General features: G+C 42.5%; 1 protein-coding gene across 5 annotated transcripts in view; it reads right to left on the bottom strand.

The window, feature by feature from the left end:
• SEMA3D (semaphorin 3D) overlaps window positions 1-10,973 on the bottom strand; it is a 137,907-nt gene extending 126,934 nt beyond the window's left edge. Inside the window, exon 1 of one of the 5 annotated variants that reach the window (XM_030481161.1) lies at window positions 10,889-10,973. The gene's annotated coding sequence lies outside the window, so the exon portion shown is untranslated. Of the gene's footprint in view, window positions 1-9,683; window positions 10,101-10,421; window positions 10,493-10,888 lie in introns of those variants that run through there. The other 4 variants (XM_030481163.1, XM_030481160.1, XM_030481162.1 and 1 more) reach the window with 4 other exon arrangements.
• Window positions 10,974-13,977: the final 3,004 nt, after the last annotated feature.

Here is a 13,977-nt window from a genome sequence, read left to right as displayed (position 1 = left end):
ATCGGTGGAATCTAATAAAATGAGCTTGAAAAAAGCTACTGATCTTCTAGGAGAAAACACTGGAGGCACTGACTTATGATCCTGAATCCATCTCATCATAATGTCCACAGAGTCCTGGTAGATCTACGGAAGAAAATGTTTCCACAGTGTCAATCATTAATTTCTCCATTCTCCGCTAGCACCTTTTCAACTTTTGTAACTGCTTGTGCTCACGCCTCTTCTCCTGTGTGGCTCAAATAAGGATGAAGAGAGATAGCACAGTTTTAAAAGGGTCATGTCATCCAAGCATCAGAACGCTACTGAGAACAGAATGAAAACAAATAGTACAGTGCCTACTTCAGGGCCTTGTGAGATTCCCCCAGGGCCATCACAAGACCATTGTAATCTCTGCTGATGCTTGCACCAAAGATAACAAGGCTACTTATATTCAAAGCCACTGTGTCCCAGTTATTTTGGCCTTACATACTCATCATAAAGATGAGTGTAGTGCTTTATAGACAGTCCAATAGTTTATCTTAGAGGTGTCAGATCCCGCTTTCCATTGTGTCATGTGAATTTCTGGATGGAAAACAAAACACAATGAATGCAAACACTTTCCAAAATGCTCTTCTGACATCACTTTAGTGGCATTTACCTTGTTTGCAGGAAAAGGAAGGAAGGAAAGGAGAGAAAGGATGGAAAGTACTTTTTTTTTTTTAATACCATTCATTAGAACAGATTTTATTATCCTTAAAACAGGGTGATAACCTAGGATAAAAATAGAAGCAAAGCTTGTCTTTACTAAGAAAATTACTATCCATACTTCAGCACTAACCAATTTCAGAACAGCTGTGCCTGTAGTATCGGTGGTATAAATGTTATCATAAACAAAGGCATTTTTACCATTGTCATGAAAACCTGACACGAGACCTGAAATCTGTCTGAATTTCTCTCCCTTTAACATGCAAAATTGCTACTGAGTACCTCTAGGGAGTGGGGTTTTTTCCATCATGTTAGGATCATTTCTGGGAATTGACAGGATACAGGATAACTCTGCCTGCAGTTCCTACAAAAGCACAAGAGAGAGTTAAGCTGTAGGAAGGAGATGAAGTTTCAGAGAGGAGAAGAGTCTGGTGGCAGGAGTAGCTTGTCCTGTGCCTTGAAACCGCCTGGAGAACTGCTGCAGCAAAGAGATGAGGCCAGGCAATTCTAGCTAGGAGAGGCCAAGCCCTTATGCCATAGGACATGCTGGCAGCCATCACAGATACAGGAGAATGGAAAAAAAAGGGATAAACTATGCAGAATCTCACTCTTGATGTTAAACTAAATATGACAATTTCATTCTGCCCTTTTTTCCTTCTCTTGTTTTGAAACCAGATGTTTGGGATTAAAAGAGGCAAACTCCCTGCACTGTTTGCTGCATGTACCTCCTGCTTTCCCGTCAGACTGTTAAAAGGTACAGAAATAGGCATTGGAGCCTTCAGCAGTGTTTTGTGCCTTAGTATTTAGTCTTCATCCTTAAACATCAATGTACAACAGCAGCAAATGGAGAAAAAAGAACAAACGTCCATCACTGTAATAGTGAAAGCACAACAATTTGTCTATTACTAAGTAGTAGGATTTGATTTTAAGTGCTATTGAAGAGATTTATGTTTGTGTTGCAAGTTTCAAAACAGTGCTCATGTTGCCATTTGGGAAAGCAATGAGATGTAGCAAAGTCACAGGAAGCAAAGGACACAGGAGCTTCAGGCTCGTGAGTACAGACAGCATATTAATTGATCCGTACTTAGAAGTGCAAATCTATCCAGGAAAAAGATAAACCGGAAACAAAAACAAAACGCAAACCAAACTAAAACAAAACAAAATGAATTTTCAGATGGATACTGTAAGAATATCAGTCTACCATTTCACCCCTCACATATATTTTCTATTGTGAGTTTAATCAATCTTCAGCCTAAGCAGTCTATAATTTTTTCTAAAGGTGGAAAATCTTCCCATGTGAAAACTCCCTTAATTTCACTGAAAGGTGCACAGTTTTTTGGGATGTTATATTGTGAAAGGTATTTCTTTGCCATAGATTCATTTTTTACTTTTTTCAAGCTGAGGTAGCTTTATGAGATAATAAATGTCTGCTGTTTGCAGATGTCACTAGAGGACTATAAACACCAAGTCAGAACTACAGAATGAATCTGTACGCTGCAAATGGTATTACCCAAGACACCCATATAAAGAAGATAGACAACACAGAGCAGCAGAGATAAATGAATCTTTTCTCCTAGAAACAGGACCTAAAAGTCCCTTAGTCCTGAACTATGTTAGCAACTCTCTTAGATTCATCGTCTCCCCTTATCCTCGGTTAGCTCGGACTGACATTTAAAAAATTGCCTACAGTCAGCTTTTCCTTAAAGCTGTTAGAACTTTAAGTTCAATTTACAAAATAATGAGTCTTAAAATAAACTCTTCAGCTTTCATCAGATGTAAGAAAACCTCAATTCTGACAACATTATATATTGTAGAAGACATCAGACCAACAGACCACAGTGATTCAGGCAGTACTTATGTAAAGCATCCTTGTCTATTAAAATTGTTTTAGCCCAAAGATTAGATTAATAACAGAGATTTATGATCTTAACTGCCTATTCAGTCAGCCAGGTTCAGCATCAGAGACAAGTATAAAACCTGCCTTCTGCTGTTACCAGGCTTTGCATGTAGCCAAACCCGCTTAACAACACATCCCCCATGGCACCTGGGCCATCAGGTGCAACACAATAAATTCCTGGTTATTCCAAACTGTTCAGTGCCTGTGGTGCTCAAGACTAGGCATTGCTCTGCCCACCCTACTTGCAAAGCCAGGGTGAGCTCCAAGCATGCCCACCTCTCCCAATACCTTTTATCCAGCAGCCCCAAGATTAGTGCACTCCTTCAGAAACAGGTAGGATTTGACTCCTAATGATTAATTTAACAGTGCAGTTTAGTATCAAATAGGAACTACCAACACCGATGCCAAAACATTAATTGGAGCATGTCCAGTGAGAGAAATCTTATCCCTGAAAGATGATGCTCTATGCCATGCCACAGTCCTTTTCTGTTGGGCCTTTGATAACAGAGCACTTGCAGCACAGTGCAACCGTGGTGGATGAGAAAGTTGTGCTACCGAGCACCACCAACATTACCATGCAGACCACACTTGAAAAACAGGTCGCCTCAGGCAAAAGCAGGCACCCGAATCACTGGAATACATGCTAGGGATTTTTCTTATTACTATTATTTTCAATTTTGACACAAGGAGAAGACTACCCTACATAGATACCTATCTGCTGGAAGAGCTCATGACTTAGGATCCCAAAAGAATTTAGGTGCTTAAATCTGCAGTTCAGGGACTAAGCTGTAGGGTACTCTTCATGACTTGGGGCTTTTGGGGATTCCACCACAATCACTCAGTCAGTGACATGAAGCAATAGCACTTGCTTAGTACTTCAGTCTCTAGCTTCCCTTTACAACTCTTCTCTCCAAATGCTTTCAGTCTAACTTAAATATCTGGTTTTCTCTTTCAGCTTTTAGAGCTGCTCATGTCTTCTAAAGACATAGGACTGCCCTTAGCTTTTACAAATGACTCCACTAATTTCAATTACGTGTCTCTAATTTACACCAACTGAAGATGCAGCTTGTTTTATCTCAAATATTTTGGAACAAGCATTGTGTGCTACCATCATTCGCATGGACACTGTTCACTTCCTCGGTGCAGCAGCTGTATCTAACACAAAGGTTTAGTCTTCAACTCAAAATATTACATGGCTCAATGGATCCAAGAATCCAAATTTGTTCATGTGGAGAATTTGTGCATCTAGAAAATCCTCTAACTTCCTTATAACGCACCTCCCCAGAATAAAGTGGATTCTCTGAAGCTGCATTGTTCAGAAATTAATCTGCTAAACTATGGAGGTCACAGGAACCAAAAGTAAGGTTAACTCAATGTAATTAATTTATTGAGGCATTAGGACAAATTTGCTGTTTATCTTTCACAATAGGGGATCTCATAATGCCATTACAAATTGAATTTTGCCTTGATGCTTGTATCATTCAACAATGGAAAAACAGGCTGAGACCTCTGTTTATTCTATGAAATAAAACTGGTTTTGTTACTTGTCTTCTGGAGGAACTTGTGGCTCTCTTAGTCTTCTATGCCTGCCAACTTGGCCTACACTATGGCTGAAAGCTGGTTTAGTTTTTTAATTGGATACATCACTGGTACTAAACACAAGTGGACTTTCATTTCTGACTGGGACCTCCAGATGTTACTGCAATATAGCTAATAAATAAATAAGAACTTGTCTGAATAAGTCCACTGCTTGTAACTAATGACTATACAAACAGAAGTGATAAATCATGACTGTCCATATCTTATACATGTTAGTTTTGGTGTCCTCAACATAAAAAGGACATGGAGCTGTTGGAGCAAGTCCAGAGGAGGCCACGAGGATGATAAGGGGGATGGAGCACCTCGTGTATGAAGACAGGCTGAGAGAGTTGGGGCTGTTCAGCCTGGAGAAGAGAAGGGTGCGTGGAGACCTCATGGCAGCCTTCCAGTATCTGAAGGGGGCCTATAAGGATGCTGGGGAGGGACTCTTCCTTAGGGACTGTAGTGGTAGGACAAGGAGGAACGGGTTTAAACTTAAACAGGGGAAGTTTAGGTTGGATATAAGGAAGAAGTTTTTACTGTGAGGGTGGTGAAGCACTAGAATGGGTTGACCAAGGAAGTTGTGGATGCTCCATCCCTGGCAGTGTTCAAGGCCAGGTTGGACAGAGCCTTGGACCACATGGTTTAGTGCAAGGTGTCCCTGCCCATGGCAGGGGGGTTGGAAATAGATGATCTTCAGGTCCTTCCCAACTCTAACTGTTCTATGAGTCTATGCTTCCTACTGAAAACAAGATTTTAAGGAAATATAGAAGACAGACACAACCAAATTTGATCCTGCATCTCCTCTGATTTCTGTTAAGCAGCAACGGATCTTCAGATATGCAACACGCAATCACCCTGTTAGGACATACTGTAGTAGCTTTAAAGATTTATTTATGTCTTTAATAAATGTTTTTCAGCACCTGCTTAAAAAAGAAAACCAGTTGTGAAATCAAGTAAATTATTAGTATTTTATAAGCAGGTGGAAGATGTCAGAAAAATAGTGAGAAGAACAGTCAAGGCTGGTTCTTTCTGTAAATCTCAGAGAAAATGAAATGCATTTGCAGCAGTCTATCACTACTTGTCATTGTCCTTCATTTAATTTCCCTCTCTCAGCTGTGGCTGTTCAGCTCTTTTGATACCAAAGGATCTTATTAACAGTTTTCCTTTATTACACTGTTCCTAAAGCCTTTTAGTGTAAGTCTTCATAAAACCTCACATATGTGCTTTATAAAATTACAGGGAATAAATTCCATATGAAAAATTAATCACATTTCTTCTTACTACTTTTTAGCAGAGATTCTGACATTAAGCATGAGAGCAACAGACATTGTTTTAATTCTTCATTTTGGAAGGAAAAAAAAAATCGGCTTCTAGCTTTTGGTTGAGAAAGAATTTTTTACATACTCCCTCTTACAGTGTCTCCCTTGCAAAACCAAAAAAGGATTTCAGACGGACAAAAAGTAACCACAATTATATGGAGTGTGTCATTGATAAATTCCAGGGGAATATAACAAGCTAGGTAGGCACATACCATTAGATCTAGCTGTGCAAAATGTTAAAATTCTAGCCAAGATTAAGCTGGAATATTTGGCCACATCAGCCCTTGGGACTGCATTTAACTTTTAAAAGACTTGATCTCACTCTAGATTTAAACTCTAGCAAAATACCTCTTTCAAGAAAGCAATTTACACAGCAGTCTATCTTTAAACATGTGCTTCAGTCCCTTGAAGCCACTACGTACAGATAGACTGAGAACAGACGCAGGTCTTTGATTTCATGACAGCCTTAGTTTTGTGTAATTTTCAGTTAATCCTAGGCTTTCTGTTTCCAATGCATTTAGTCCTGAGTTATGCTGACACAAGATGAGAGGAGACTCAGGGCTGCAATGACTTCAGGATTTTTGGAAGGGGTCATTCCAGGAAAATTTGTAACTTCTCCCTATCCTCTTGGAAAAACAACAAAACAAAACAACAACAATCCAACATGTCATTGGAGTATGCTCAGATGTTTCAGAAGTTTTAGCCTCTCTTCTTCTGTATGCCATCTGCTTCCTGCAAGTCTCCTGATTCACTGACCAACTAGATTGGAAACAGTTTAATTACTTATATTTATTTTGGTTTTAAACTGACCACATTAAAAGAAGCAGCTCACACTACTCTTCTTTCTGTTTATAATAACACAGGAAGAAAAATAAACGAAGATGTACAAAAAGATACTGAAAGCTGAGCAACATATACAGTGTGAAATTCAGGCAGTGCAGAAGGTCCTCGCGAGTTACGGGTCTCCAAGTACGTATAAACTCTAAGGCATGAATTTGCCTTTAGCCATATTTATGCTGAACCCTTTAGGATTTGTCCTGCAAATTACGGTTGCAAATAAATGCCTCTAATGTGCTGTGCTTAGTCTTACCACTGAAGATGACTATTAGGTAAACTGTTAGGTACCAACAGAGCTCTGAAACTTAATCGCATTTTCCAGTTATGCTGTGGGGAAGTGGATTTAGTTAAGGCCAGTATAATGTTCTAGGCTTAAATACCACACCCATCACTCTGATAGTTAAATTGAGTCAATAATTCAACCCAGCTGGGAATCCAGGTTCGTCTTGGCTTATTGTTATCTGTTCTGACCATTAGGCTGTATGACTCCCATAAATTATTTTGCAGTTCCCGTTAAAAGAAAATAAATCCACATGATGCTAAATGCTGCCTCCCAGCTGTAATGCAAACTGGAATTTTGGACCACAACACTGCTCCCTGACTCATCCTGGATCCCCTCCATGTGACGTTGGATCCATCTAAGCTGGGGAATAAGTGGAATAGAAGGGCTGGGTTTTTTGGGGTTTTTTTTCCTTTTTTTTTTTTTTTTTTTTTATAACCCACTGTCAGATAACACGTGGATGTTCATGCAGCCTGTCTCTAGGATGTGAAAAGTAACAATACCAGAGCGGGGCCTTTCTGAATGAACAAGGATAGAAAGGAAAAGATAAAAGGGCTAAAGATTTATACAGGACTAATTTAAGCACTGACTCATTGCCATTGCTAAATTTACAAAATATATAAAACCAGACAGAAATGTGGGGCAGGGGGGAGACTGCATTAAGTACGACAGAGGTGCAGTGCTATAAAAAGATAAAAATAGCACACCCATGGAGCAAAAATTTGTTTCACACATAGTTTAAATACAGCCACCATGCTTCATGTCTCATGGGCATGGCTTTTCTATGAGCTTCTCTGTTGCTTGTTTGTAGTTGGAGAAAATCCAGAAAGCAAGGAAAACAAACACATCACAGGTTCTCCATGTCTATTTGGTTTAACGACACTTAGCATGTACCTTTGGCATTTTCCACGGGTTAAAAAGACAAAGGACCAACTATAGCTCTGGCTATCCCGCAGGCTGCCCTGCCAGGAGCGCGCAGTGGGAAAGCCTGCTTAACCAGCATCGAAGGATTCCCTCGTGTAGGAAACCTCAAAGAGTATAGAGGTGGCTCAGTGGCCAATTCCAGCACCAGGGGTTTCAGCCAAAGAAATGTCAGCATGAGCTGGGAATTCAGCTGATTCCCAGCTGATGAATCAGCCCTCTCTGGAGCCACAGGTAACCGGTATGTCTACGTTGCAGTGGCGCACAGCGGAGAGACACCCAAGATTACAGCTTCTGTATTTTTAACAGCAAAAAGAGTAAAGAGAGAAAAAGCAAAACAGGGATTCAAAAAGAATCCAGAAATACATCATTATTTTGACCACCTGAAGCTGACAGCATGCTCACAGAGTAGCTCTGAATGGTTATAACCTTCCGAAAATTAAACTGTCAGGACCCTGACTGTGGGGAAGTTACACCTCCACTTGTTCTGCGATAGAACATGGAAAAGGATGCTGAGTATATCCCCTCTGCTAGGGACAAAACAGGGACAGGTTTTGTTGGGAGTGTTTAATTATTTGGCTTTGCATTTTAATACCTTGGTGCTTACAATGTTGATTAGCTTAGTTATCATTATCTAACCTCTGAGAACTAATGATGCAGCATCCACAAACACTTGAAAATGCTCTTTCCCATTGAACAACATCTATTTCCATTTAATATTCTAGCTTAATTAAAACTTTTTTTTTTCCTATGGCCTTTTTTCTTTTAATTCAACTGCAAAATCCCAGTAGAATTTCAAGAGTTCAGTGTAATTTGCATAATTGTGGTATCTACAGTGAAAATATCACCTCTCAGAAAAACAAACAAGCAGATAAAACTATTGAGAAGTAGAGTGAGATCAGGGTTATTACAGTCTTTTGGAAGGTTAGCTGACAGCACAACCTGCAGAAGCAGGCAGAGGCTGGTACTTGGCAGAGGGGTCCAAAAGAGGTATCACTCTTCTGGGTACTTCAGAGCAGCTACCCACCAAGCCAAAGCTGAGGGCAGGAATACAACTCAAAATTATACCTTTCTGAGATTTAGTCACCTTACCCAACACTACCAGAAGGCACTTCTCTCTTCCTGGGATTGTGGTCCTGGAAGCATTTTATACCAGCTCTTGTTGCTGCAGTTGTTCTTATATTTTGAAATGCGGCAGAGGATAGCGGTGAAGCTGCTATTTCCATTTCTGGTTAAAGCGCTTCATGGGCAGAGCCCACATACTGGCTGCGGGTAACTTTGGCTCAAAATGCTTCTGCCAGGTTTGGAACACATCTCTCTGTGCTTCAGCGCTGCACCTAACAGGGGGTCTGCTCTGTTGCCCATACCCTAATAATCCCTGTTGGATTGATCCAGAGGTAAGAAGAAGGGAAGTAAATTTAGTTCCTGGATCTCAGGCTAGTCTGGATGTCCAAGCCAAAATAAAGTTCAAATAAAAGTGATGCCAAGCTGCTCAGTCTGATCAAAGCTAAAATGCTTCTATTTATGAAGCATCTCAGAGCAGGACTTGTCTTGGAAAGCTAAAGAAAAGGAGGTGTGACACCTGCAGGATTTGGGTATCTCTGTTTGACAGCAGGATTACAATAATGAATTAAAACAACCTAATTCCTTTTCAGAAAGCTGCTCAGACACCCAGCTTTCACAGATGTAGTACAGACCTTGGCCCTCACATACCTTGTGAGAAATGATGAGTACTGCTTTTCTGGATCAGGCCCATAAGCTAAACAAACTCATTAAAAGGCAAAGATTAAAACCACATCAGCTATAATAATGAGGGTTTGAAAAACAGTATTAAAATGTTGTACCACACAGTATTAAAACCTTCTAGAGGTAAACAGTGAAATGATGTCCTGTTCCCTAGATTTGCAAGTAAGTAGTAAAAAAGATAAAGTGGCATGCTAAATGCCTTGCAAAGTTCTTGCCTGCATCTCCCTGGCCTCTGTCAGAGCCGCAGATGCAGCATTCAGCTGCTGCTTTCTCAGCAAAGTGCTCTCTGCTCATGGTCAGACTTCCCCATTGATCTCTATTGTTCTTGGACTAATCTTCCCAATTCAAACCAAAGTGAAGCTTTTTTGGAGGAAACATAGGTGGCTGCTTTGCGCTTCTCCGGGACACAGTCACCAATTACCTAACGCGCTCAGGAATGTCTCCTTTCTAGAAGCTACAACTTTCATTTTGTAATATTCACAGCAAAACAAGGAGCTTTACCACCCTCTGTGTCATTGCACAAAGCAAAGTAGAGGTTGTCAGTGTGAGAAGACGAATAATCTCATTCAGTGAGCACCCCAGGCCAGCCAGGTGCTCCGCAGCTCCTAGTGATGGACTCAGCAGAGTCGCGCTCACGGCAGTGCTGGACGACTATGTGGAAAGGAAGGAATTTTGCCACCGCTCCAGCACACAACAGTTCTTTGCCTGTGACCACGGGCTGATTGCGCCCTTCCCATCGCCCTGAGACACCTATGCGAGGCAGCAGCAGGCGCAGGGGTGCCGGGGCTAAGAGAACGAAACACCTCTCCCTGCACCCGCACCGCACCGCAGCCTTAACCCCCGCTCCCCCAAACTGCCTTCTCCTAGCCTCTGACCCCCCAAACCCATTTCTGCTGCCCTCCCAGGGCACAGCCCAGGGGTTTTCCCAAGCCAGCGGCTTCCCACCTCCCCGATGACAGCAAGGCAGGTGGCCCGGGCACCGCTGCCTGTGCCGGGCGCCGGTCCCTGCTCCCCGGGGCGGGGCAGAGCCGAGCGGAGGCTCCGGGACGAGCCGAGGGGACCCGACGCACTTTTCCCTGTCCCCCCCTTCTCGGCGGCGGCAGCGAAGTGCTCCGGTGCCCGGCGCAAAGTCGCGGAGCCCCGCGGGGCTGGCGGGTACCTGCCGGGGAGCCGGAAAGGCGGCGAGGTGCGGGGCGAGGCCGGTGCGGAGCCGGGGGCCGGGTGTTGGAGGCGTTGCGAACCGGGCGGGCTCCTCCCCGGCGGCGTCGGAGGGTCTCGCTCCTTCTGCGCGGAGTGTCAGACTTTCCCCTGGCTCCTTCCCTTCCTCCATCCCCGCCACCCCTTTCCACTCCCTCGCACGCACATGCACACCCCTTCAGCAAATGGGCTGCTTCGTGTGCCTCTGTGTGTGTGTGTGTGTCCGCCAGCTCAGACACACACCCACTGCTGCTGCTCCCGGCGTAGGTCACAGCCCCGGCCACCAGGAAACGTTTAACTCCCTGGAAAGTAGCGGAGTGCACGCACAAACACAGCACACAGACTGTGGCACCAACCGGGCACCGAGGGACCCTGTGCTCACGGACTTTCCGTTGGACCACAGACCTCCTGCACTTTCGGATCACGCACCTGGGAGTTCGCCCAGGAGCATCCCAGCCTAATATTTTGACCACCCTGCACAGGTGCTGCTCCAGATCGTAAGGTCTGAAGCAGCCCCAGCTCCACTCCCGTTGTTCCCGGGCAACATTCCCACTGGAGCTGAGCTGCAGATCACTGGCTGGTGGACTGGGAGTAGAAAAAAAAAGCCAGCTCGCCACAGTTACTGATAAGAAGAAAACAGCTGTGCAGTGGCCCAGAGCTAGGGCTTGGTGTGCACTTGAGAATAGCCCATGTGCAAAACTGTAGTTGCCAGGGGTACATCTGCCTTTGCATTTATTTGTTTTGCCCATGGAATGTGCTACAGCGGTGGTTCTCCGTCTTTCGCATGCTGCAGACCACTTCCTAAGGCAGAATTTCTCTCCTGAACCAATCCACTCCCACACCAAACCCTTCTCTCCAACATATTTCCTACTGTGGCTGCCCGAGGAAAAGCCTTTCTGCCCACAGGCTGAGAGGCATTGAACACATGGCACAGATAGTATCAGACACTTCCAGACAAGACACACTGGGGTTCTTTCAAAAGCTGTGTTTCCCTCAGTGAAGAGCTCAGATTGAAAGTCTTTAGCTGTTTGCAGAACAGACCGTGACTGTTGCTGCCATGAAGTAACAGCAGAACTAAAGAAGTCCAGAGAAATATATTGGAGTTTCCATCATGTTATACACCTCAGCAGGACTTCATCCTCACCTGCCATTCACACAGAAGCCAGATGGGTGATCTGGGCGTACAGCACAGGATCTACATGTGTGTGTGGTGGGGTTAAGTTCTCCAAAAGCCAGCTTTACACTGTTTTATCTAGGTGTTTAAAACATTTGGTTACTACAGTACCAAAATGATGTTGGTTTTATAAACTCTTTGTACACAGATTCTACTTGTCTACATGTGTCTTACATTCCCACAAAATAAATGGAGGAATTTGAAGACAGGTTGTTTCATACTTGCCACTGACTTCTGTTGTTTAAGGCCTTCAAACGGGGATTTAATACCTAATTTTCCACATTCATTTCATTATCATCAATAAAACTTCCCATTGCTTTAATCCCTGGATGGCACTGTTTAATAAAAGCATCATTGTGATCAGTATGATGCAGATTATAGCCAGCTTGTGTTTTAAATTCCTGTAGAATGATTCTTGCACTTTGTTCCCTGGTATTCACTGAACATCACATGCACTCTGCTGGTAATCACCTTCTGCAGCAGCAGAAGCTCAACAAAGAGAAAATGAGGGGCAGGTTGATGGAAGAAAAATCTCTGTTGAATTTTCAAGCATTCACTAGTACTACACAATTGGGCTTTGAGGTACTCCGAAAACACGAATCTTGGTAAAAAGAAAACATGCTGAAAAGTGCTGCTTGCTTCATGTACTAGAGATGTTTCAGACTCCTGTGAAAATTAAATCAGCATGAAAGTCCCCTTTTCTCATTTGTGGAACCTGTCTGCAGTCTCCGTGAAATGTAAAATGGATTTGGAAATGGTTTTGTTTTAGTAGCTACTTTTTTTCCTCGCAAATCATGAAAACACCTATTTTTTGGTGGAATAAATAGCAGTAGATTTACCTTTCAAGAATTATGAAAACGAATTTGTGAAATAATTAAACCATTTACTGAAGTGGAAGAAACCAAGAAAAAAGATGCCCTCTTGTGGCTCTTTGCTGAATGAAAACTGGTAAAGTTCATAACATTTCTGTGCAGACAGCACAGAATAAACATGCCTTTTTCTTCCTTGTTATGAAGGCTGTAAAACAGGTTGCACAAGGTCATACCATGGACACAGGCTAAGGAGTCGTTCACCATCTGCATAGTATCATTTTGAATGATCAGTTGATGCATTCCTTGGCATTGTATTTTAAACCACTGTTCAGAAAATCCCAGAGCAGACAAGTACAGCTTTACTGGGAGATGTTAGAAGAAATTTTACCTTTCTCGATGTCTACATTAATCCTACCTCTTTAAGTGACCTTTTTGGTCAGGACTGCATTTGGCTCTTACAGGGTGTTCAAAACGCCCCAAAAGTTATAGGAATTTCTGCCAAATTTAATGAAATTGTCTGAAGTTTTAATAGGAAGAGAAAGGTCCCTTTCAATGATTTGAAGATGTGATGAATATAATAATGGCAATGATGGTGACATTATTTTTCCTGCAGAAAGGACACGGACTATTGGGTGCAAGAAGTATTCAACAGGTTATTAAAACCATGAATTTGAAAAGTGGGGGGTTTCTCCCTTTTTTTGTCTTTCATACCTAATTTGAGGCTTCCCTAAGACCAAATTCCACACCCCATGCCCTGGGCAACTGCTCAAATTTCCTGTAAGGCTGAGTGGCTCATAAAAGAACAGGAGACAAACATCGGATACCTGCATTGTTTTCTTATCGAGCAGTGGCACAAGCATGAACTAAATGACCAAACAGATCTTCAGCAAATAATTAAAATTAGGAGAAGAGGTAGGCTGGTTTTTTTTTTTGCTTTATATTCCCTTCCTTTTCTGCTTGATGGTAAGTCTGAATACTGGCCAGATACTGGCATATTTCAGACAAAACTATATTCATCTGAGATAAATTGTCAAAGCAGATAGATGATCTCTGGAAAGGCTGCAGGGTAAACATGAGAGAGCAGCATGCTGACACACTATACACTTATGTTGAGCACTATTATTCCTTCTATAAGTAGTGACAGAAATGTCTGCAGCACTATGCAATGCAGTGATATTTCTTAAATCTCTTAACAAGAGAGAGACTGTTTTCCCAGTGTAAGGCTAAGTTGTTCCTAGTGGATCTTTTCCAATTGAACAAATATGTATTTGGTGTCTTTGAGATCCTTCATGAGAAGCCCATGTAACTCATGTCCAACTCTGAAAACTTTCAAAGGAACTTCCCACTCTCCACTGAGAAGACCAAGAAATTAGGTGTTGACCTAATGGATGTCCTGGTCATGCTTATTCCCAGCCACCCATCCCTACACCTACTTCTAACAGCAGACATGAAACTGCCAAACCTGGAGCAACTTCTATACTTAGCTTGTTAAATGAAGCCACTGAAGCCCAGCACACATTTACCTTCATATG

The sequence above is a fragment of the Strigops habroptila genome, chromosome 3 (genome assembly GCF_004027225.2).
Source record: "Strigops habroptila isolate Jane chromosome 3, bStrHab1.2.pri, whole genome shotgun sequence".
In the NCBI taxonomy this organism is placed as follows: Eukaryota; Metazoa; Chordata; class Aves; order Psittaciformes; family Psittacidae; genus Strigops; species Strigops habroptila.
Note: the sequence above shows the minus strand (reverse complement) of the source record. Positions and strands in the feature narration are given on the sequence as shown.